This window comes from Scyliorhinus torazame, chromosome 3 (genome assembly GCF_047496885.1).
Source record: "Scyliorhinus torazame isolate Kashiwa2021f chromosome 3, sScyTor2.1, whole genome shotgun sequence".
In the NCBI taxonomy this organism is placed as follows: Eukaryota; Metazoa; Chordata; class Chondrichthyes; order Carcharhiniformes; family Scyliorhinidae; genus Scyliorhinus; species Scyliorhinus torazame.
Window position 1 is genome coordinate 151,003,491 of NC_092709.1, and position 24,263 is coordinate 151,027,753.

The 24,263-nt window shown below is 45.4% G+C and overlaps 1 long non-coding RNA gene across 3 annotated transcripts in view; it reads right to left on the minus strand.

Moving 5' to 3' along the window:
• Window positions 1-24,263, minus strand: part of LOC140409539 (uncharacterized) — a 206,444-nt gene that overhangs the window by 7,522 nt on the left and 174,659 nt on the right. For 2 of the 3 annotated variants that reach the window (XR_011940378.1, XR_011940380.1), the window contains 2 exons: window positions 23,572-23,682; window positions 12,124-12,247 (listed from right to left, as the gene is read on the minus strand). This is a non-coding gene — a long non-coding RNA (uncharacterized lncRNA). The remainder of the gene's footprint in view (window positions 1-12,123; window positions 12,248-23,571; window positions 23,683-24,263) is intronic. The other variant, XR_011940379.1, reaches the window with a different exon arrangement.

A 24,263-nucleotide genomic window follows, 5' to 3' on the forward strand; every position in this document is an offset into this window, starting at 1 on the left:
ATTCTTGTGTGCATTGTTTGGAAAATAATGGTAGTTTTGAGGGATTTATATTTGTATTGGTAAACATTAGAAATAAGGTTTTAAATTGGTTTAATTTAATGTTTCTGTGCCTAGGAAGGTAAAACCTATAGTTCTATTCATGCTGGAAAAAGGTGTTTGTATGTATGGGGGTTGATTAAGTTTCAACTGTGATTCTATTGTGCTCAGAGAGTGTTGTGGAATGAAGAGTAAATAGAAGTAAGTCGTTGCCAGGCAACAGGAGGCTACTTTCCAGAGGGAAGGGCTTTCCTTTGTGCTTAATTTTGGCTGGCAGTCAGAGCAGTTGGAGATAGGTAGTGAGAGAGAAGGCAGCTCTCGCTGCTCTGCTAGAAACAGTTGGTTTTATAAGGCTAAAGAGGGGATGTTTTTCTCAGCCTTGCTGGAAGAAAAGCCATACTATGGGGGGTAAAGATTAAGAAAATAGATGCTGGAAATCTAAGTCCAGCTAGTTAAGGAAATTAGAGAAATTAAGAGAAGTTTCCAAGAAGTCTGCTGTTAACAGAACACAGGAAACTGGGAACCAGAACAGATTACTGTCTAGTAACATCACAGAGAATTGAAAAGGCATTAGATTGTGAGAGACCAGAAAGATATCTGCATTAGTGCTAAGGTTTGTGAGAAATTACTACAGTAATAATAATATAATAATAACAATCGCTTATTGTCACAATAACCCACGCTGCTGCCTTGTTCTGCATTACAAGTCAGCAGTTTAACCCACTGTGTTAAACCAGCCCCAGTTTGGAAGGCATTGGGCGGGATTCTCAGTCCCGCCGCACCCGTTTTCCAGTTTGGCGCATTCCCGCCAGCAATGGGATTCTCCGTCCCAGCACAATGGGTTTCCCATTGTGGCACCCCCACACCGTCGTGAAATCCGCGGGAGTAAGTATGTTGCTGGCGAAACAGAGGATCCTGCCGATGGAGAATACAGCCTATTATTTGAAATCATTGTGGAAACTAGTGGCTGAACCTTGGAGCTTGTGTAACATCCTTTAAGACAAAGGAAACCAAAAGGGAGAGGTGTAAAACCTGAAAGCGAAACCTTGATGGAAATAGGGGAGGGAATGTATAATTTAAAAGAAGATTTGAAAGTGGAATTTGACAGCACTTATGTGGAAGCCGGAGTTCAGTGAGATGAGATGGCTCATGGTATAAGAATCATCTGGGGGGGGACTTCCGGGTGCGGCGATGACCAGCTGAGTCGCACGTTTCGGCAGCTCCCGGTGAAACGGACTTTTGGGCTCTTGATAGGAGCCCCAACGGCAATTTTGACGGCTAAAAACACTGTGCGGTAAACCAGAAGGGAATCCCCCCTGGATACGGATGAAAAAAGGAGGAGAAAGTGGCCGGATTGCAGTGGATCCTTTAGAACAGCGGCAAGGAAGGCAAGCAAAAACCAAGATGGCGTCGGAAGGTGGCAGTTTAACATGGGGCCCTGAACAACAAGAGGTCTTGAAATGCTGTGTGGAAGAGCTCAAAAAGGAAATGAAGAAAGAGCTGTTGGCCCCGATACTACAGGCGATCGAAGGGCTAAAGGAGGAACAAAAGACCCAGGAGCGGGAGCTTCGGGTCGTGAAGGCAAAGGCAGCCGAGAATGAGGACGACATACAGGGCCTGGTGGTGAAGACGGAGATGCATGAGGCACATCAGAAACGATGTGTGGAAAGGTTGGAGGCACTGGAGAACAACGCAAGGAGGAACAACCTGAGGATTCTTGGTCTTCCTGAAGGTGCGGAGGGAGCGGACGTCGGGGCATATATGAGCACGATGGTGCACTCGTTAATGGGAGCGGAGGCCCCGGCGGGTCCGTTGGAGGTGGAGGGAGCATACCGAGTGATGGCGCGAGGACCGAGAGCAGGAGAAATTCCCAGAGCCATAGTGGTGAGATTCCTCCGTTTTAAGGATAGAGAAATGGTCCTTAGATGGGCAAAGAAAACTCGGAGCAGTAAATGGGAGAACGCGGTGATCCGCGTTTATCAAGACTGGAGTGCGGAGGTGGCGAGAAGGAGGGCGAGCTTTAATCGGGCCAAGGCGGTGCTTCATAAAAAGAAGATAAAATTTGGAATGCTGCAACCGGCAAGACTGTGGGTCACATATCGAGGGAGGCACCACTACTTTGAGACGGCGGATGAAGCGTGGACTTTTATTGTGGAAGAAAAACTGGAATGAGCGGGTTATTAAAAAGAACGTTTGAACAAAGTGGTGGGGCGAATGTGGGGGGCGAAGAGGGGGGTTAAAAAGGGGGGAAAGAGGAGTTTTATGTACTAGTCCTGCGATGTGGTAACTTTTCTCTCTTCCACAGGTGGTGAAGGGGGGAGGAGGGGAGGTGGAGGAGATGGGGCGTTGGCCATTGGGGGCGGGGCCAAGGGAGAAGCGCGGGCTTGGTTCCCACGCTATGATAATCATGGCGGGAATAGAGAAGCAGGAAGGAGGGGGCGTCGCACGGTGCGAGCCGAGGTCACGGGGGGAAGCCGAGGTCGGCCAGAGTTTGCTGACTTCTGGGAGCAACATGGGGGGAGTAATTACGCTAGCGGGGGATCTAGCGGGGGGGGGGGTGGGAGGGGGGAATTACTGGGTTGCTGCTGCTGGGGAGAGGGGGGAGCTGGTATGGGAGGGGATGGGCGGGGGGGGCACTGCCTGGGGGAGATACAGCTGCGTGGGAACCGGGTGAGGAGCTGGAAAAAGGGGATGGCTAATCGACAAGGGGGGGGGTAGGAAGCCCCCCAACCCAGCTGATCACGTGGAACGTGAGAGGGCTGAACGGGCCGATAAAGAGGGCACGGGTACTCGCACACCTTAAGAAACTTAAGGCAGATGTGGTTATGTTACAGGAAACGCACCTGAAACTGATAGACCAGGTTAGGCTACGCAAAGGATGGGTGGGGCAGGTGTTCCATTCGGGGCTAGATGCGAAAAACAGGGGGGTGGCTATATTAGTGGGGACGCGGGTAATGTTCGAGGCAAAGACTATAGTGGCGGATAACGGGGGCAGATACGTGATGGTGAGTGGCAAACTACAGGGGGAGACGGTGGTTTTGGTAAACGTATATGCCCCGAACTGGGATGATGCCAATTTTATGAGGCGGATGCTAGGACGCATTCCGGACCTAGAGATGGGAAAGCTGATAATGGGGGGAGATTTTAATACGGTGTTGGAACCAGGGCTGGATAGGTCAAAGTCCAGGACTGGAAGGAGGCCGGCAGCAGCCAAGGTACTTAAAGATTTTATGGAGCAGATGGGAGGTGTAGACCCGTGGAGATTTAGCAGACCTAGGAGTAAGGAGTTCTCGTTTTTCTCCTATGTCCATAAAGTCTACTCGCGAATAGACTTTTTTGTGCTGGGAAGGGCGTTGATCCCGAAGGTGAGGGGAACGGAGTATACGGCTATAGCCATTTCGGATCACGCTCCACACTGGGTAGACTTGGAGATAGGGGAGGAAACAGGAGGGCGCCCACCCTGGAGAATGGACATGGGACTAACGGCAGATGAGGGGGTGTGTCTAAGGGTGAGGGGGTGCATTGAAAAGTACTTGGAACTCAATGATAATGGGGAGGTCCAGGTGGGAGTGGTCTGGGAGGCGCTGAAGGCGGTGGTTAGAGGGGAGCTGATATCAATAAGGGCACATAAAGGGAAGCAGGAGAGTAAGGAACGGGAGCGGTTGCTGCAAGAACTTTTGAGGGTGGACAGACAATATGCGGAAGTACCGGAGGAGGGACTGTACAGGGAAAGGCAAAGGCTACATGTAGAATTTGACTTGCTGACTACGGGCACTGCAGAGGCACAATGGAGGAAGGCACAGGGTGTACAGTACGAATATGGGGAGAAGGCGAGCAGGTTGCTGGCACACCAATTGAGGAAAAGGGGAGCAGCGAGGGAAATAGGGGGAGTGAGGGATGAGGAAGGAGAGATGGAGCGGGGAGCAGAGAGAGTGAATGGAGTGCTCAAGACATTTTATAAAAAATTATATGAAGCTCAACCCCCGGATGGGAGGGAGAGAATGATGGGCTTTTTGGATCGGCTGGAATTTCCCAAGGTGGAAGAGCAGGAAAGGGTGGGACTGGGAGCACAGATCGAGGTAGAAGAAGTGGTGAAAGGAATTAGGAGCATGCAGGCGGGAAAGGCCCCGGGACCGGATGGATTCCCAGTCGAATTCTATAGAAAATATGTGGACTTGCTCGCCCCGGTATTGACGAGGACCTTTAATGAGGCAAAGGAAAGGGGACAACTGCCCCCGACTATGTCTGAAGCAACGATATCGCTTCTCTTAAAGAAGGAAAAGGATCCGCTACAATGCGGTTCCTATAGACCTATTTCCCTCCTAAATGTAGATGCCAAGATCCTGGCCAAGGTAATGGCAATGAGAATAGAGGAATGTGTCCCGGGGGTGGTCCACGAGGACCAAACTGGGTTTGTGAAGGGGAGACAGCTGAACACGAATATACGGAGGCTGTTAGGGGTAATGATGATGCCCCCACCAGAGGGGGAAACGGAGATAGTAGTGGCGATGGATGCCGAGAAAGCATTTGATAGAGTGGAGTGGGATTATTTGTGGGAGGTGTTGAGGAGATTTGGTTTTGGAGAGGGGTATGTTAGATGGGTGCAGCTGTTGTATAGGGCCCCGATGGCGAGCGTGGTCACGAATGGACGGGGATCTGCATATTTTCGGCTCCATAGAGGGACAAGGCAGGGATGCCCTCTGTCCCCATTATTGTTTGCACTGGCGATTGAGCCCCTGGCGATAGCGTTGAGGGGTTCCAAGAAGTGGAGGGGAGTACTTAGAGGAGGAGAAGAACACCGGGTATCTTTGTATGCGGACGATTTGTTACTATATGTGGCAGACCCGGCGGAGGGGATGCCAGAAATAATGCGGATACTTGGGGAGTTTGGGGATTTTTCAGGGTATAAATTGAACATGGGGAAAAGTGAGTTGTTTGTGGTGCACCCAGGGGAGCAGTGTAGAGAAATAGAGGACCTACCGTTCAGGAAGGTAACAAGGAACTTTCGTTTCCTGGGGATCCAGATAGCCAAGAATTGGGGCACATTGCATAGGTTAAATTTAACGCGGTTGGTGGAACAAATGGAGGAGGATTTCAAGAGATGGGATATGGTACCCCTGTCACTGGCAGGGAGGGTGCAGGCGGTTAAGATGGTGGTCCTCCCGAGATTCCTCTTTGTGTTTCAGTGCCTCCCGGTGGTGATCACGAAGGCTTTTTTTAAAAGGATTGAAAAGAGCATCATGGGTTTTGTGTGGGCCGGGAAGACCCCGAGAGTGAGGAAGGGATTCTTACAGCGTAGCAGGGATAGGGGGGGCTGGCACTACCGAGCCTAAGTGAGTATTATTGGGCCGCTAATATTTCAATGGTGAGTAAGTGGATGGGAGAGGAGGAGGGAGCGGCGTGGAAGAGATTAGAGAGGGCGTCCTGTAGGGGGACTAGCCTACAGGCTATGGTGACAGCCCCATTGCCGTTCTCACCGAGGAACTACACCACAAGCCCGGTGGTGGTGGCTACACTGAAGATTTGGGGACAGTGGAGACGGCATAGGGGAAAGACTGGAGCCTTGGGGGGGGGTCCCCGATAAGAAACAACCATAGGTTTGCCCCGGGGGGAATGGATGGGGGATATGGAATGTGGCAAAGAGCAGGAATAACGCAACTGAAAGATCTGTTTGTGGATGGGAAGTTCGCGAGTCTGGGAGCGCTGACCGAGAAATATGGGTTGCCCCAAGGGAATGCATTCAGGTATATTCAACTGAGGGCTTTTGCGATGCAACAGGTGAGGGAATTCCCGCAGCTCCCGACACAAGAGGTGCAGGACAGAGTGATCTCAAAGACATGGGTGGGGGATGGTAAGGTGTCAGATATATATAGGGAAATGAGGGACGAAGGGGAGACTATGGTAGATGAACTAAAAGGGAAATGGGAAGAAGAGCTGGGGGAGGAGATCGAGGAGGGGCTGTGGGCAGATGCCCTAAGCAGGGTAAACTCGTCGTCCTCGTGTGCCAGGCTAAGCCTGATTCAGTTTAAGGTATTACACAGGGCGCATATGACTGGAGCACGGCTCAGTAAATTTTTTGGGGTGGAGGATAGGTGTGCGAGGTGCTCGAGAAGCCCAGCTAATCATACCCATATGTTTTGGTCATGCCCGGCACTACAGGGGTTTTGGAGGGGGGTGACAAAAGTGCTTTCGAAAGTAGTGGGGGTCCGGGTCGAACCAAGCTGGGGGTTGGCTATATTTGGGGTTGCACAAGAGCCGGGAGTGCAGGAGGCGAGAGAGGCCGATGTTTTGGCCTTTGCGTCCCTAGTAGCCCGGCGCAGGATATTGCTAATGTGGAAAGAAGCCAAGCCCCCGGGGGTGGAGACCTGGATAAATGACATGGCAGGGTTTATAAAGCTAGAGCGGATTAAGTTCGTTCTAAGGGGGTCGGCTCAAGGGTTCACCAGGCGGTGGCAACCGTTCGTCAAATACCTCGCAGAAAGATAGATGGAATGGAAAAAGAAGGCAGCAGCAGCAGCCCAGGATCGGGGGGTGGGGGGGTGGGGGAGGAGGAACCAGAAGGACTCTCAGGGTTGTTAATATATACTGTATAATATGTATAGGTCGTTGCTACAGATAATTATATATTGGACTGTTAAATTATATTTTTGGAGAGTGTTACTTGTGATAAGGCAGTTGCCAATTAGGGTTAGTTTTCATTTTTGTTATTTATTATTTATTCATTTTCTGTTTATAAAATAGGTCATTGTTATTTGTGTTGTTATAATATTGTGTAAAGGATGCACAATGTACTGTGTTGGTTGACCAAAAATTTTCAATAAAATATTTTTTTAAAAAAAGAAACATCTGGGGGGAATTTTGAAGAGAAATTCACAGACATTCACTTGGGTTCAGAGAGGAGTGTGTCTTACCACAGTCATCCTGTGCACTAAAAGAGACTTTGTGTGAATGAGACCATTGTAGCGTAAGATGTATTTTGTAATCCATGTTAATTTTAAAATCGGTATGTGATTGTTAAGCTCAGGGGGCAGTAAATAACAATTGTATAATAATCTAACTTTTCATGTTTAATAAATGTTATTTTCTTGTTGTTAATACTAATTAGTGGTCCTGTGACTCTGCTCCTCCATGTTTTGTAAAATAAAGTAAAAGTTACGGTCTTTTGAGCCAGGGTTCCATTCTGGGATCTTCTTTCAGTTCTAACACCAATTGGGATCGTAACAGTATTGCCCAAGCAGGTTATTGCCCACTGAGATTTATTTGCCCATCCCTAGATTTACTTGGGTGGCAGTAAGTCTTCTTGAACCATTATAGTCCATGTGGCAAAGATGCTGTTTGGGAGGAAGCCCCGGGATTTTGATCCAGTGACAATGATGGAATGACAACGTATGTCCCACCATAATAGTGTGATGCGGAAAGGAACTTGGAGGTGATGGCATTGCCCTGCACCTGCTTACCTTATGCTTTTATGTAGAAAAGGTGACAGGGTCAATACGTTGATTCCTATCTGTTTAGAGACCATTCTCCATTATTAAACATGCCATTTCTCCATTTTTGCTCTTACCAGTTAGCCTAGAGCCAAATGTGAAAGCACTTTTTCGTCTTTCATTGTCCCAGCCTCTACAAATACTGCATTCTAATGCTGTATCAACAGCTTTTCAATGTTTAAATTGGTTACTGATTCATTGGCTGAGAAGCACTGAAGGATCATTGTTGCAGATGTGTCAGGATGTTTTTTAAAAATTCTTCTAACAAAATGGAATTGACAGGAATAGCACATTTCAAACAGGGTTCGATGATCCAGTGAATAGATTGTAAATGCACATTTTTAGGGTTTTCAACACAGAAAGAAATAGAGCGCCAATATGAGTTCAGGTCATGCAGAACCCTCGCTCAATCCTCGATAATTTCAGGATTGAAGTAATAATGCATGCAACTAATGTGAGGGGGAAAGCGGCTGTTAGTTACGGTACCATAGTAATTTTCAAGCAGTTGGCTCATAAATTCTGTGCTTATCGGCAAAATGTTTCTGCATGTTCAATCAACTAAGAACTGCTCTTTCCGATAACGTTTGGCCGAACTGCCACTGCTTAGAGGGATGCCTTGCGCAACTTTCTGGAAGAAAACATCACAATGTTTGCTATTTAAAGAGCTGACAGACATATTAATTATCTTTAACAGCACAGAATCATTGCAACATAAGACAAACATACTGGTATTTATAGCAACCTCTGAGCAATTAATTATCTGATATTGTGGGTTTAGGGAAACAATGTTAAAAATGGAGGTGCAGACCCATGCATTGAAATAAAGATGATTCCAATGCCACACAGTGGCATTGACAAAGTGTTTCTTTGCAGCTTGGTTGAATAATTCTCAAAAACTATCTTTTGAGCGTGTCATTTAAGGGTAAGTATTGGCAGGGCAGCTCGATCATGTGGAATGATCATCTTGCGTGATGTGGGAGGTCAGGGACACTTCCAGTGTCCACGGTGACCACATGTGCCAGGTGGTGTCTTCAACTGCAGCCATTTGATACCTGCATTTTGGAGCTGGAGCTGCGATTCGAGCCACTGTTGAGCATCTGCAAGGATGAGATCTTTGTGGACAACACGCACAATGAGGTGGTCACATCGCAGGTAGAGTGCACAGGCAGAAAGGGAAGGGTGACTGCCAGACAGAGCAAAATCACTAGACAGGTAGTGCATGCGTTCCCTGGGTTCATCTCCCTCTCTGTTTTAGAAACTTCTGGGAGAAGTGGTTTCTTAGGAGAATGTAGCAAGAGCCAGGTCTGTGACACCATGAGTGGCTTAGCTGCACAGTGGGGGAGGGGGGAAAGAGTGGTCGAGCAATAGTGGTAGGGGATTCTATTGTAAGGGGAACAAATAGATGTTTTTGTGGCCACAGACATGATACCAGGATGGTAGATTGACCCCTGTTGCCAGGGTCAAGGATGCCACTGAGCGGCTGCAGGACATTCTGAAAAGGAAGGGTGAACAATCAGAGGCTGTGGTCCATGTCGGTACCAACAAATTAGGTAAGCAAACGGATGAGGTCCTGAAAGCAGAATTTAGGGAGTTCAAAAATAAATTAAAAAGCAGGACCTCAAAGGTAGTAATCTCAGGATTACTCCTGAGTGTCACATGCTAGCAAGAGCAGGAATAGGAGAATAGACCAGATGAATGTATGGCTGGAGAGATAGTGTAGAAGGGACGAATGTGACCGATTCTGGGGATTATTAGGACCTATGAAGCTGCCCAGAATGCACCCCAGCAGGACCAGGACCAATATCCTCACAGGTGTATTTTCTAATGTTATCGGGGAGCGTTTAAACGAGAGTGAAAAGGGAATGAGAACCTGAGCAGGGAGACAGGAGAGAGAAACAAAAGCAGAAATGAAAGACAGAAAAGTAGAAAGCAAAAGTGGAAGGCAGAGAATAGCAGCAAGTAGGGCCATAATACAAAACAAAATGTGTACATATTCGGGGTGTCGGACCAGCCAGGGTGGGAAACTGGTGCGGAGGCAGATGTTGTAGCCTTCGCCTCGTTGATCGCCCGAAGGCGGATCCTGATGGGATGGAGAGCAACCTCTCCACCCTGTGCCCTGGCGTGGCCGGGGGACTTGTTGGAATTCTTGACTCTTGAGAAGGTTAAGTTTGAACTGAGGGAAAGAATGGAGGGGTTCTACAATTCATGGGCATTATTCATCATGCACTTTCAAGAACTGGATAACATCGAACATTAGTTGGGGCGTGTGGGTGGGAGGATTGGGGGGAGGGGGGCTGTGTGTGTTAATGGCGACTGGGTGATCCCTAATTCCTTTTTGTCATTTGTGTGAACATGCGGGCTAATGTTTGGGGTTTGGTGGGAGGATGGAATCGTTGTTATTGATATGGGGATTGACATATTTGTGACTGATTATTGTTTGTTGGTGAGTGTAAATGTGGGAGAAAATGTTAAATAGACAAGTCTAAAGGCTCTGAATGCATGGAGCATTTGAAATAAGATAGACAAATCAATAGTGCAAATTGGTATACGCAGGTACAATATGATTGCGTTACGGAGATGTGGCTACAGGATGAGCAAGGCCAGGAACTGAATATCCAAGGATACTCAATATTTTGGAAGGACAGGCAAAAAGGAGACGGGGTGGTGTTGTTTGTTAAGAATGAAATCAGCGTAATAATGAGAGAGGATGTTGGCACAGAGAATCTAGAAGTAAAATCAGTCTGGGTGGAGCTAAGAAGCAACAAGGGGTGAAAATATATTGTGGGAGTTGTCTATAGGCCTCCAGACGGTCGTGCGAAAGTGGGGGATGGCATTAAACAGGAAATTAGAGATGTATGTAAGAAAGGTGATACAGTGGTCAAGGGTGACTTTAATCTACATATGGATTGGGCAAACAAAATTAACAAGATTACTGTGGCGGATGAATTCCTGGAGCGTCTACAAGATGTTTTTTTAAACCAGTATGTCAAGGAACCAACTTGGGAATATGCTATTGTAGATTTGGTATGATGCAAACAGAATTAATGAATTAATAATCTTGTGCGGAGTCCTTTAGGTAACAATGAGCATAACATGATAAAATTCTTCATTAGGATGGAAAGTGAAGAACTTGATCTGAAACTACAGTCCTAAGGCTAAACAAAGGAAATTAGGAAGGTGAGTTGGCTTCATTAAAAGGCATGAAGGGAGCGGCATGTGGTGCAGTGGTTAGCACTGGGGCTACGGAGCTGAGGACCCGGGATCGAATCCCGGCCCTGGGTCACTGTCCGGGAAGAGTTTGCACATTCTCCCCGTGTTTGCATGGGTTTCACCCCCACAACACAAAGATGTGCAGGTTAGGTGGATTGGCCCGCTAAATTGCCCCTTAATTGGAAAAACATAATTAGGTACTCTAACTTTATTTAAAAAAAATAAAAGGCATGATGATGGATAGACAATGGTTAATATTTAAGGAACAAATGTATGCATTGCAACAGTTATACATCCCTTTCTGGCACAAAAACACAAGAAACACCACCCAATTCTGACTTGCAAAAGAAATGAAGGATAGTATTAGATCCAAAGAAGAGTTAGATAAAGTTACTACAAAAGGAGCACGCCTGAGGTTTGGGAGAAGTTCAGCATTTGGCAAAGGAGGACAAAGAGATTGATTAAGAGGGGAAAAATAGAGAATGAGTAAACTTTCAAGTAACATAAAAGCGGACTGTAAAAGCTTTTATTAGTATACAAAAAGAAAAAGATTAGTGAAGACAAATGTATGTCCTTTTCAGTCCAAAACAGGAGAATTTTAAAATTGAGAACAAGGAAATTGCAGAGCAATTAAGCAATTATTTTAATTCAATAGCCGGTTTAGCTCAGTGGGCTAGACAGCTGGTTTGTGATGCAGAACAAGGCCAGCAGCGTGGGTTCAATTCCCGTACTGGCTTACCTGAACATGCGCCGGAATGTGGCGACTAGGGTCTTTTCACAGTAACTTCATACTTGTGACAATAAAAGATTATCGGGGCTGGTTTAGCACAGTGGGTTAAACAGCTGGCTTGTAATGCTGAACAAAGCCAGCAGCGTGGGTTCATTTCCCGTACCGGCCTCCCTGAATGTGGCGACTAGGGGCTTTTCACAGTAATTTAATTGAAGCTTACTTGTGACAATAAGCGATTATTATTATATTATATTAATTCTGTCTTCATGGAGGAAGACATAAATAACTTCCCAGAAATGCTAAGGAACCAAATGTCTAGTGAGAAGGAGCAATTGAAGGAAATTAATATGACAAAAAAATTGTGCTGGAGAAATTAATGGGACTGAAAGTCAATAAACCCCTAAGGCCTAATAATCTACATCCCAGGGTATTAAAGGAGGTGATCGTTAAAATAATAGAAGCATGGGTTGTCACCTTCCAGTATTCTGTAGGTTGTGTAACAGTCCTGGCAGATTGGAGGGTGGGGGAAAACGGAATTGCAGATCCGTTAGCCTAACACAGGTTTTTCAAACTTTTCCTTCCGCGATCCACTTTAGCCAACCAGCCGACCTTCGGGACTCATGCCGGCTGACCTTTGCAACACCCGCCACATTCACTTACCTTTAATGCAAAAGGGAGCCTGCTTGGTCATTATGATCTCACTCCAATCAGGTTCACAGCGGGAGAGTGGAATGCGCTTATCAGGTGCCGACTTCAGCCAGTTCCTTTGTGCCGTCTTCTTCATCTTTGAGAAAATGGAAAATCTAACCTCGCACATGTAAGTCATTGTAAAGTGCAATAACAACAAAATGCTTGCTTTCTTCAGCACTGGATAAGCCTGGGAGATTCTACTCCAGAATGCTGACAGCCTCATGTTTTTAGCACGTTTTAATATCGTCTCACAGGTCAGTTACAGCAGTGTAGTCTATTCATTTGGAGTCAGCTGTAAGTTATTAACTGACTCTGGAGTCTCATAGACATAGATACATATACATGTACATAGAACATACAGTGCCGAAGGAGGCCATTCGGCCCATCGAGTTTGCACCAACTCACTTAAGCCCTCACATCCACCCTATTCCCATAACCCACTAACCCCTTCTAACCTTTTTGGACCTAAGGGCAATTTAGCATGGCCAATCCACCTAACCTGCACATCTTTGGACTGTGGGAGGAAACCGGAGCACCCGGAGGAAACTCACGCAGACACGGGGAGAACGTGCAGACGCCACACAGACAGTGACCCAGCGGAAAATCGAACCTGGGACCCTGGCGCTGTGAAGCCACGGTGCGAGCCACATGTGCTACCGTGCTGCCCCTCAGCCTCAAAATAAATTTTTCACCAACCACTTCTCTAGCAAAATCTGAAACTTCTCCTCTCATTTGTAAGTACTTCTCTGCAAATATCACACATTGGCTTTGTATCCTTCTTTGCATTGGCACAAATGACAAAACCATACTTCAAGAAATCACCTTATACTGCTTTGTTCCTGAGTTAAGTTTCTTCTTTGTAGGCTGTTAACCAGAGGCTCTGTAGCTCTGTACAGAGCTAACATTAGCACTGTTCTGCCCTGCCCTGAACTCTCCTGGGCAACTCTCTCCAGCAGATTCAGTTGTGAGACGCTGGCCAGTAAGTACACTGCCTGTTTGTGTCTGTGGCTGTCTCTTCCTTGTAGCAAAATGAACCATCTTCACTGTCCTCTTGTCTTACTTGCTAGCAGCTAGAAGATGGAAAAAGCTCTTCTGTGATTTGGCGGCAAAAGCACATACGTATACAGCGCTTGACATTAAGTGTATGTGCGGTACACATGACCAGCTCACTGCTGCCATTCATGGTCAGAACTCTACACACAGCCTCATCTTGTTCTCATTTGAAGGCCGGTAACGGCCACCGATCTCAATTTAAATGCCGGTACTGGCGGTTGGACGCTTCTCCTGCAATCGGGACCACTGGGGGAAATGCTGTGACAAGACGCTCTGTGGCTCTCCCGACACCTACCCATGACCCACTCACGGCTCATGACCCGCACTTTGAAAAACCTTTACCTAACATTAGTAGTAGGAAAATTGCTTGAGTCTATTAGAAAGGATGCGTCAACTGGACACTTAGAAAATATCAACGGTATTTGACAATGTCAACATGGATTTATGAAAAGGAATTCATGTTTGCAAAACCCACTGATGTTTTTTGAGGACACTAATAGAGATAAAGGTGAACTAGTGGATGTGGTGTATTTGGATTTTCAGAAAGCTTTTGATAAAGTCCCTCATATGAGGATAGTGGGCAAAATGAAAGCATATTAAAATGGGGGTAATATATTGTCATAGATTGATAATTGGTTAGCAGACAGGAAACAGAGTAGGAATATATGGGTCTTTTTCAAAGTGGCAGGCAGTAGCTAGTGGGGTCTCACAGGGATTAATGCTTGGGACACAGCTATTCACAATATACATCAATGATTTAGATGAGGGAGCCAAAATGTAATATTTCCAATTTTTCTGATTACACAAAACTTGGTGGGTATTTAACTGGTGAAGAGGATGTTAAGATGTTTCAAGGTGATTTTGACAAGTTGAGTGATTGGTAAAAACATGGCCGATGCAGAATAATGTGGATAAATGTGAAGTTACCCACTTCGGATAGAGAAACAGAATGGCAGAGTATTATTTAAATGGAGATCGATTGGGAAATACTGACGTACAAATAGACCTGAGTGTTCTCGTACTTAAGCCACTGAAAGCAAGCTTGCAGTTACAGCAAGTTGTTAAGAAGGCAAATGGTATGTTGGTCTTCATTGCAAGAGGACTTGAGTACAGGAGCAAGGATGCCTTACTGCAGATGTTCAGGGTTTTGGTGAGACCACCCCTGGAGCAATGTGTGCAGTTTTGGTCTCCTTATCTAAGAAAGGATATACTTGCCATAGAGGGAGTGTTTCCTGGGATGGTAGGATTGTTGTATGGGGACAGATTGGGTTGACTGGGACTGTATTAACTGGAACTTAGAAGAACAAGATGGGATCTATTTGAAACGTATAACATTCTGACTGGATGCAGGGATGTTATTTCCTTTCGCTGGGGGAGCTAAAACAAGGGGCCACAGTCTTAGGATACAGGATAGGCCATTTAGGAATGAGATGAGGTGAAACATCTGCACTCAGAGAGTGGTGAACTTGTGGAATTCCCTACCACAGAAGGCTGTGTAGGTCAAATTTCTGAATATATTTAAGAAGACAATAAATACATATCTAGGGTGGGAATTTCCTCCCCCTCCGCGACGTGTTCTGCATGGGTGGCGAGCAGCTCACCGGTGGCCCGCGACAGGTCTTCTGGTCCCGCCATTGTCAATGGGGCTTCCCGTTGAATGCACCCCTCGCCACCACAAAACCCATAGCGGGAGGGAGTTGTTGATTGCCGGACCATTAGATTCGCCAGAATGAATGGCCAAAAAATTCTGCCTCTATATTCTAAAGGTATCCAGGAGTATGGGGAAAGCACAGGAGTATGAGGATCAGCCATAACCATAATGAATGGCAGAACAGGCTTGAAGGGCCAAATGGACCACTCCTGCGCCTATTTTCTATGTTTCTAGTCTCTCTCAATTTGAACCAAAAACAATTCAAAATAACAACCTTAGAAACATTCCATTCAGGCATTTGAAAAATCCAGCAATAAGTTGACACAACATTTTTAATTTTCCAATTTCCAATTCAAATAAAAAGACAATTGTCACTTTTTTTACGAAACTAAAGGCAGTCAAAAGAATGTCAAAAATCAAAGCTTATAATAAAATGTGTAATATCTGCCCACCACTGAAAGTATTTTCATTTGAAATCCTGTTAACCTGATACTTTTGCTTGGATGCTAAATCAGAAACGAACAACTCTCTCACATATTTAACAAGAAACTTTTATAATCCTTTGAACATAATTGATTGTGGTGTCTATCTCTGTTCAGCATGAAAAGCAGGGTTGTGTTGTAAAATAACACGCACTGAATTGTCAAGAATAGAACTACGACTATCCACGGACACTTCCATTAAAATTTATGAAGAATAGATTTGGATTTGTAAAACAAATGTCAACAGCTTCATTATGTGAGTGTCTACAATTCATTGCATGTTCGAAGAGTCAAACCTATTTGCAGCACTCACCACCATCACACGCAGTAATTGCCAGGCAGGTAGTGCGTAATTATCCCATTACGGAGATTTTGAAGAGAAAAGAACACAGTCGAGTAATTTCTGCCTGTGGGTATTTCATCTAGGATTTTGTTTCTGAAAATAAGCAGCAGGTACAGCTGCTTCTCTGGGTTATAGGATAGCTATTTTGATCCATTTGACCTTCGTGGGGCCTCCCTTAGGTATATGGGGGAAGGAAGGGAGGGCGGAGAAGGTGTCATGTAAAAAGCAAAATAATGCCAAAGGCCCTCAAGACCTGTTGTCAAGGACACGTGTGGGAATTAAGCAGGAGGTATTTGTTGCAAATAATTAAAGCAATTACTGGGAACATTTAAGAAAAGGAAAATAGCTTATTATTTTGACATGTCAGTCCTGATTTCCCCTTGCAAGACTGATATTTGTGTGTTTTTCAAATCTCAGTTTCTTGCAAAGGAATCCAAAGAGCAAGGGTCATTGTTTTGCTGCTGTAGCATGCCAGATGGTGGCACTGTGACAGGTGAAGTGCTTTGCTTCACGCAGTCATTTGCAAATGTGTCCAATACGTAGACACCTGTCTAAAACTGTTGACTTTTGGCCTAGAATCCAGAAGAAACAGCTTTGATACTTGACCACAATGCAGAATTTGTTAATTTTCTATCGAAAGCTGCAGGCAGTTGCTTTAACAAGAACTTCACTTTTCACAATTCAGCAATCTGGAAGACACCACAAATTAAAAATAAACTTTTGTTCTTCATGAAAACCCACTACTTTGTACACGTGAATTGATCCAGAGATATATTGCAAACTGTTAACTTGTCCATCTGTTCTGCTTCAGTAAAGCAGCCTAATATACATACAAACATACAAATTAGGAGTAGAAAGAAGTAGGCCTCTCAGCTCTTTGAGCTTGTTTTGCCATTCAATGAGATCATGACTGATCTGATTGTAACTTCAACCGCACATTCCTGTCTACCCCAGATAACCTTTTATCCCCTTGTTAGTCAAGAATCTGTCTACCTCTGCTTTAAAAATATTCAAACTTTCCACTGTCTTTTGAGGAAGAGAGTTCCAAAGACTCAAGACCTTCTGAGAGAATGTTGTTTTCCCTAATCTCTGTCTGAAATGAATGATCCCTTATTCTTCAGCAGCGACTTCTAGTTCTAGATTCTCCCACAAGAGGAAAAATCCTCTCCACATCCACCCTGTTAAGTCCCCTCAAGATCTTGCATGTTTCAATCAAGTTGCCTCTTACTCTTCAAAATTCCAGCAAATACAAGCCTAACCTGCCCAACCTTTCCTCATAAGACAACCCACCCATTCCAGTTATTAGTCCAGTAAATCTTCTCTGAACTGCGTCTAACACATTTCCATCTTTCCTGAAATAAGGAGACTGTACTGTACACAATACTACAGATATGGTCTCACCAGAGCCCTGTACAACTGAAGCTTAACCTCCCTATTTTTGCAATCAATTCCCCTCACAATAAACAATAACATTCTATTCACTTTGCTAATTATTTGCTGTACCTGCAAACTAGCCTTTTGTAATTCATGCACTAGGATCTCTCTGAAGCTCTGCAATCTCTCACCATTTAAATAATACGTTTATTTTTTATTCTTCCTGCCAAATTTCGCATATCCCACATTATACTCCATTTGCCAGATTTTTCATAGAATCATAAAAATAACAGTGCATAAGGAGGCCATATAGCCCATTGAGTGTGCACCGGCCCTTGGAAAGAGCACCCTACTTAATCCCACGCCTCCACCCTATCCCCGTAAACCCACCTAACCTTTTGGACACTAAGGGGCAATTTAGCACCTAACCTGCACATCTTTGGACTGTGGGAGGAAACCGGAGCACCCGGAGGAAACCCACGCAGGGGAGAATGTGTAAACTCCCCACAAGACAGCCACCCAATGCCGGAATTGAACCCGGGACCCTGGAGCTGTGATGCAGCAGTGCTAATCACTGTGCCACTGTGTGCACTCACTTAACCTATCTATGTCCATTTATAGCCTCTTGATGCCCACTTCATAATTATTTTTATATATGTCCAAGTCAGTATGGTGTGTGATTTGGGGAGGGGGGTGGGGGGGGGGGGGGCGGGGGGGGGGGAAGAGAACCCCCAGGTGGTGGTGTTTCCTTGTGTCTTCTGTCTTTTGCCTTCTGGGTGGTAGTAGTGGTAAGTTTGGAATGTCTAAGGACCCTTGGTGAGTTCCTGTAGTGCATTTTGTAGATAGTACACACTACTGCTACTGTTCGTTGATGGTGGAGGAAGTGATTGTTTGTGAAAGGGCGAGCAATCAAGTGGTGTCCTTTGTCCTGGATGGTGTCCAGCCTCTTGAGTATTGTTGGAGCTCCACTCATCCAGGCAAGTGGAGAATATTCCAATCACAGTCCTGACTTGTGCTTTATAAAAGATGGACAGGTTTTGGGGAGTTAGGAGATGAGTTACCCACTGCTGAATTCCTAGCCTCTGACCTGCTTGTGTAGCTACAGTATTTATATGGCACGTCCAGTTCAGTTTCTGGTCAATGGTAACCCACAATGTTGATATTGGAGGATTCAACAATCTCTCTTGTTGGAGATGGTCATTTTTGGCACTTGAATGGCAGGAATATTACTTGCCACTTGTCAGTCGAAGCCTGGATATTTCCAGGTCTTGCTTCATTTCGTCCCTGGGCTACTTTCTTATCCACCTTTGTGTCATCAGCAAATTTCACAACCATACCATCTGTCCTTTCATCCAACTCGTTTTTATAAATTGTAATATGTGAGCAATATGGGCCGTAAATTGAAAATCACTATGCCTGATGGTGAATCTACCAAAATGCTGACCCACACCAGGTTGCTAGATTTGCAAGGGTGTTTTATTTTGCAATCCAGGCACTAGCAGGCAATTTACTGCTAGTTTTTCAGTGGTTCAATCAGAGCACTTAAAAGGAACCACTGGAGGCTGCAGGAGCTATAATTTCAGTTTAATATGGAGAGCTCTTCCTGCTTCCTCATTTACTACCCTGGGCATACCATAACAGAACACGGTCAAATTCTATCCCCTGCATCTTTAAATTTAAAAAATCAAAGTTTTATTTCAAAATGGTTGATGATCAATCATTACATTTTCTAAACATTTCTACATTAAACTATATAAAATTATTTGCTGAAAAACTACTAAAATTGGCACATTGCTCACTACAGTCCTTAATCTAAGGCCTGGTGCTTGCTCATATGGAACAGCAGAGGGAGCTGTTCTAATATACCTGTTTGCTGAAAGTGACCCACTGTTACAAGGTCAAGGAAAGGAATAAGTCTGCAGCTAGTGAGAGAGAACAAGCACGAGAAAATTCAAGGAAAAAAAAAGCAGAGGTTGCATATCTTCATGCCTCCTTCCTCTGCCAACTTTTAATTAAACAGAAGTTGCTTTATTAAGCCAGTGGTGAAGATGCTGTTACTTCTCCTGTGGGAGAATGTGATTGATCTTGTAAACCTTCAGGTTGACAGCTTCATTCATTAGTTTAATTAATCAGAAACCCTTTAACTACTGAAGGAATTTAGCACTTATGAATTTTGCAAGAATGGAATAGAGCAGTGTTTTTCAAACTTTTTTCCCAGGGGTCCACTTTTACCAACAGCTGACCTTCGCGACTCTCGTCAGCAGACCTTTGTGATCCACGCCAACCGACCTTCGTGACCCACCATTTTTGCTTACCTTTAATGCAATAGGTGAGCCTTCTTGGTCCTCACAATCTCACTTGCTTTGCCATTCAATGTTACGGACGCAATCTAATGGAAAAGTTTCAATGTGGCAGGTTTTGCTGCCACATTCACCCCAACTCATTACCTAACCACACTTAGTCACTTTTTTGGGCCCGAGGGAGTTTCTCCCAGTCAAGCCCACACTTAGGGCCGAATCTAACAATATGGGAACAGAGTCCCACAGCGAGCACGATTAACCACCTGTTTCCCGGCACTCGGAGCACCAAGAAACACCCCGTTATCTAACGTCCATCCAGATAGATGTGGGACCTCAGCAGGGAACGGGCACCCGAGGCTGCAATCAGCCCCATTTTCTGAAATGAGGAGCTCCGCTCATCGGATCTCCTCAGCACAGAGAGAGATCGGGATGCCTTTTTAGATGGCTCTCGAGCTCCTGACGCTACCCCGACCCCCCCCCCCCCCCCAAGCCCCATATCACTATAAAGGGGTCCTCAGGCCCCTCCCCCCCCACGCACACACAGTGCACCCCACAGCCCGATCACTGCTGCCTGAAAAATGCCAGCTTGGCACCTTGGCAGTGCCAGCTTGGCACCCTTGAAGTGCCCCTGCCAGCTGGCAGTGCCACCTGGGAATCTTGGCAGTGCCAGGCTGGCACCCAGATGTTACTGCCAAGTTGGCAGTATGGCAGTGCCAGGGTGCCCGGGCACCCCCACGAGTACCATTTCATCTGGTCCCCGTTTGTGGAGACCAGCACTGAATGGCACTCACCTAATGCTTCCAAAGCAAAGGGGATAGATGCCAATGCCTTGGTTACCTGAGGGAACAGCATATTAGAGTGAGACTAGCAGTCTTGCTCTAACATGCACATTTGCCAAAAAGTGTTCCTGACCATAATGGGCGGGCTTCATATCGCAAAGTCTTGCGAGATTGGACTCCCGCAATCCCCAAATGATGACACCCTGCTATGGGATGGCTTGAAAGGCCATCCCACTCCGCCTTTCGGGCCACCCTCCTTTCAGAACCCCCACCCTTCACCCCCCCCAAGCTTCCGGAGGCACCTTCAAACCCGCCCTGCACCCTCCTTTCATGGGCCCCCCTCAGGCACTGAACCTTGGAAGTGGCACCCTGCCAGCTGGGCATCCTGGCACTGCCACCATGGCTCCTAGGCAGTGCTCATTCTGGCTTTGAAATGCCACCGGGGCACCTTTACAGTGCTAGGGTGGCAGCACAAAGGTGCCAGCCTGGCTGTATTGAGATGCCCACATTCCAGGAGGATAGCCAGGGTGCAATCCTGCCCTGTCCCTGACTATCCAGTGGCCTCCAATGGTCTGCGAGACCCCATGGGTACCGTTCCGCCTGGTCCACGTTTGTGTGGACTAGTACTGAATGGTGCCTGGCTGGTGGCCCTCTGGGAAGGCCGATAGATGCCAGAGCCCAATAGATCCCAGTCAGCATGCCTAAGCGGGCTTTAAATCTACTTATGTGTGCAATGCATGGTCCCGCCCATTGTGGGCAGGATCCTTATCATGATGCCCCATTAAGGCACAATGCGGCCGGTAGATCACATCCTACATTTCTGCTAAGGACTTATTAATTTGAGTTCTCGCTGCATCCTTTGAATAAAATCAAGAGGCTTGTTCTCGGATTCACCATGCTTAGTTTTCAAATGTCTTTGAAGTTTTGACAGTTTTAAACTCTCATTTGCCAGTATTTTTCTGCATATAACACACATGGGATTTGCATCCTGATTTATATTGGCACAATTAACAAAGCCATATCTCAAGAAATCATCTTTATACTGCTTTGTTCCAGATTTGGGTTTTTTCTTAGTAGGCTGTTCGCCAGAGGATGTAGAGCACTGTGTATAGTTCACATTAACACTGCTTTGTCCTGCCGTGGACTCTCCTGCAAAGCTCTCTCCAGAAAATTCAGTTTTTGGATCCTGGCCTGTTTGTTTCTCTGGCCATTCTTCCTTATAACAAAATGATCGATTTTAATAATATAATCTTTTATTGTCACAAGTAGGCTTACGTTAACACTGCAATGAAGTTACTGTGAAAAGCCCCTAGTCGCCACATCCTGGCGCCTGTTCGGGTATACAGAGGGAGAATTCAGAATTCTCAGCTGGTACGGGAATTGAACCCGCACTGCTGGCCTTGTTCTGCCCACTGAGCTAAACCAGCCCTCTTCAGTTCTTCTGTTGTACTGTATGTTCACAGTTAAAAAATGGAGGAATCTCTCTGTGATTTCACAGCAAAATCACAGATGTACAGGGCGTGTGGCATCAGTATACATGCCAGGCCCATGACTTGCTCTCTGCCACCGCTTCTACCAGGAATACTGCATTGTTCGTACTTAAAAGTCGGTCGCAGCTGGCATTCTCAATTTAAAAGTTGGTCACAGCCATTGGCGCTTCTTCCGAAATTGGGAATGCCATGACCTATCACTCCACGACCCTCCCGACATCTGCCCGTGACACACCCATGGGTTATGACCCACAGTTTGAAAAACCCTGGAATAGAGTAATGACAGTGAATCCCATGCACAATGTAGTTATTAATTATAGTTCATAAAAAGTCAATAATGATGTGTAGCATGATCACTTTACAAGCTCTTTAAGGGCAGGTTTTATTCCAGGTACTGCAAATTATTTTGCATAATTCACACAGTTAACGAAGTCACACCTAATGTATGTGACTTGAATCTGAATAAATCTATGATTATATGTTTGGTTTGTAATAGATTTTTGTACCGTAAAAATATTCATTTATAACTTGCTTCACTTTTTTATTGTAGTTTATGTTCAGTTGCAATACTTTGTTTGAACCAAAGTTGTGTGTGAAACTTGTGAACTAGCTAAGGATGTAAATGCAATTCCTATGTGTTTGGCTTCAGTAAATCCATCACATTATTGCAAATTCAGCTCTGCCCTGATACCTTCTTGATTTAAGTGATTCCCATTGTCATGATATTCAAACACACATCACAACACAAACATCATGATAGACAGACCAACAGACCAATTAGCACACATAACACGAAAGCCAATCACAGACAAGAGCAGACACAGTATAACACAAGAAACACGACACCTCCTGGCCAGTCGATCTGGAGACAGGACAAGGCCAGGACCTCATTAACAAGACACTCACACAGTCACCACGTGCTGAGTACCAAGTCAGATGTGTAAATAACTAGTTGGAATAAAACTGTGTTGTACCAATCGCAACCGTGTTGGTTCGTCTGTACCTCAGAGCACCCAACACCACACCCATAAGTAGACTTAATGCCCTTTGATGCTGGAATGGACTCACAACATCCAATATATACCTATATAGAAGTATAACCCTGAAGGATAACAATAACATCCCCTGGTGATCTCATCTAGATGTTAATATCTTTTGCACTCTGCCATCCAATGGTTTTGAAAATACCCAAGTGAGTCCCTGGTTTTAAAAAAGCCAGATAAAAAATGCTGACATTATACTTTGCAGCAAGTGAATATACAGATCAACAGTTATTACAATCAAAACAATGTGTAGCAAATGAAGAGATTATTCAGGAGATCGCACACCCTTGCCACGTTGTATTAGGTCAATATTTATACAATTACACAGTTCTCCCTTGAAGCTTTCCTCTTAACTGATTAATGCTCTGTAACTCCTCCTTCTGTTTCCATGCCCTAAGCGGGCATACGGTCATCATAGGCTTCCACTGGATTGGCCGATCGTTATGCTTAACAAAATAGTGCAGTCGTTTGCTCTTTCTTCTGCAATCTGACTGACCAGGAAAATCTCCTGCTCTTAGCACTTGCCATCAGGCATATTGGAAGGATTTACTAGCTAATAGTCCACCTCTTTGACGATGTTCTGAATGTAACTTCTGTGGCCATCAAGTCCTGAAGTGGGACTTGAACCAAGTGTTTCTGGACTAGCGATAGGGATGCTACCACAACACTACAAGACCCCCCTGCTCTATAAGTACAAAGCTGAAAAAAGAAATTGTTTTCGTAGGATCTTTCAGCTCACTGAGCAGGCTTCAGGTCAATGCACATCCAACAAACTGCTCGGAAAATGCTGCTGTGACAAATTCCACCACACCAGCCGCGACATTCCACAATATTCTAAAATATTCAACAGCATTCTGAACAAAACAACCAACAACATTCCAAATAAAAAATCAATTCACTCACCTCCCAATATTAAGGGATAATTTTTTAAAAGCTGGAGGATCCATATCTGGATCTGCGTCATCAGTTTTTCCTTCGGCTGTACCCGATCTGTGTGACAAGTTTTGTTGAAATCTGTTAATTAGATTTGAGATATATTGTTTACAGACAAGCAGACTGACAAACATGGGTGAAAACAATGTTGCTGCATCAGACTTCCAGTGGCAGCCATGGAGGAGTAGGTCACACATTTGATAGCTCCCGCCTGTAATGGACTTTTAGACCCTTTTCCCCCAGTTTTTTCTGGATTTTATGGGACAAATCGGTGAAGTGTGCGACAGTGAGGAGAAATACCCCTCCGGTGTACAGAGAATTGGACCAGAAGTGGCCGTGTGAGAAGACAAAGTCCTATAAGAGAGACACAAGCAGAGCTGGTAACATGGGACAGCATGGCGGGGCAGCAGGGCCGTGGGGAGACGACACAGTGGTTGACGGAGCAGCTGGTGAAGATTTTCGAGGATTGCTTCGCCAAGCTGAAGAAGGACACACTGGACCCGATTAAAGCTTCCATTGATAAAGTGGTTCAGAATCATGAAACCCACGGGAGAGCGATCCAGGAGGTGGAACAAAAGTTGTCCGAGCACGAGGAGTCCATAACCGTGCTGGAAAATAAGATGGGGATGATGAACGACCGCCAGAAAAGAATGCAGGAGAAG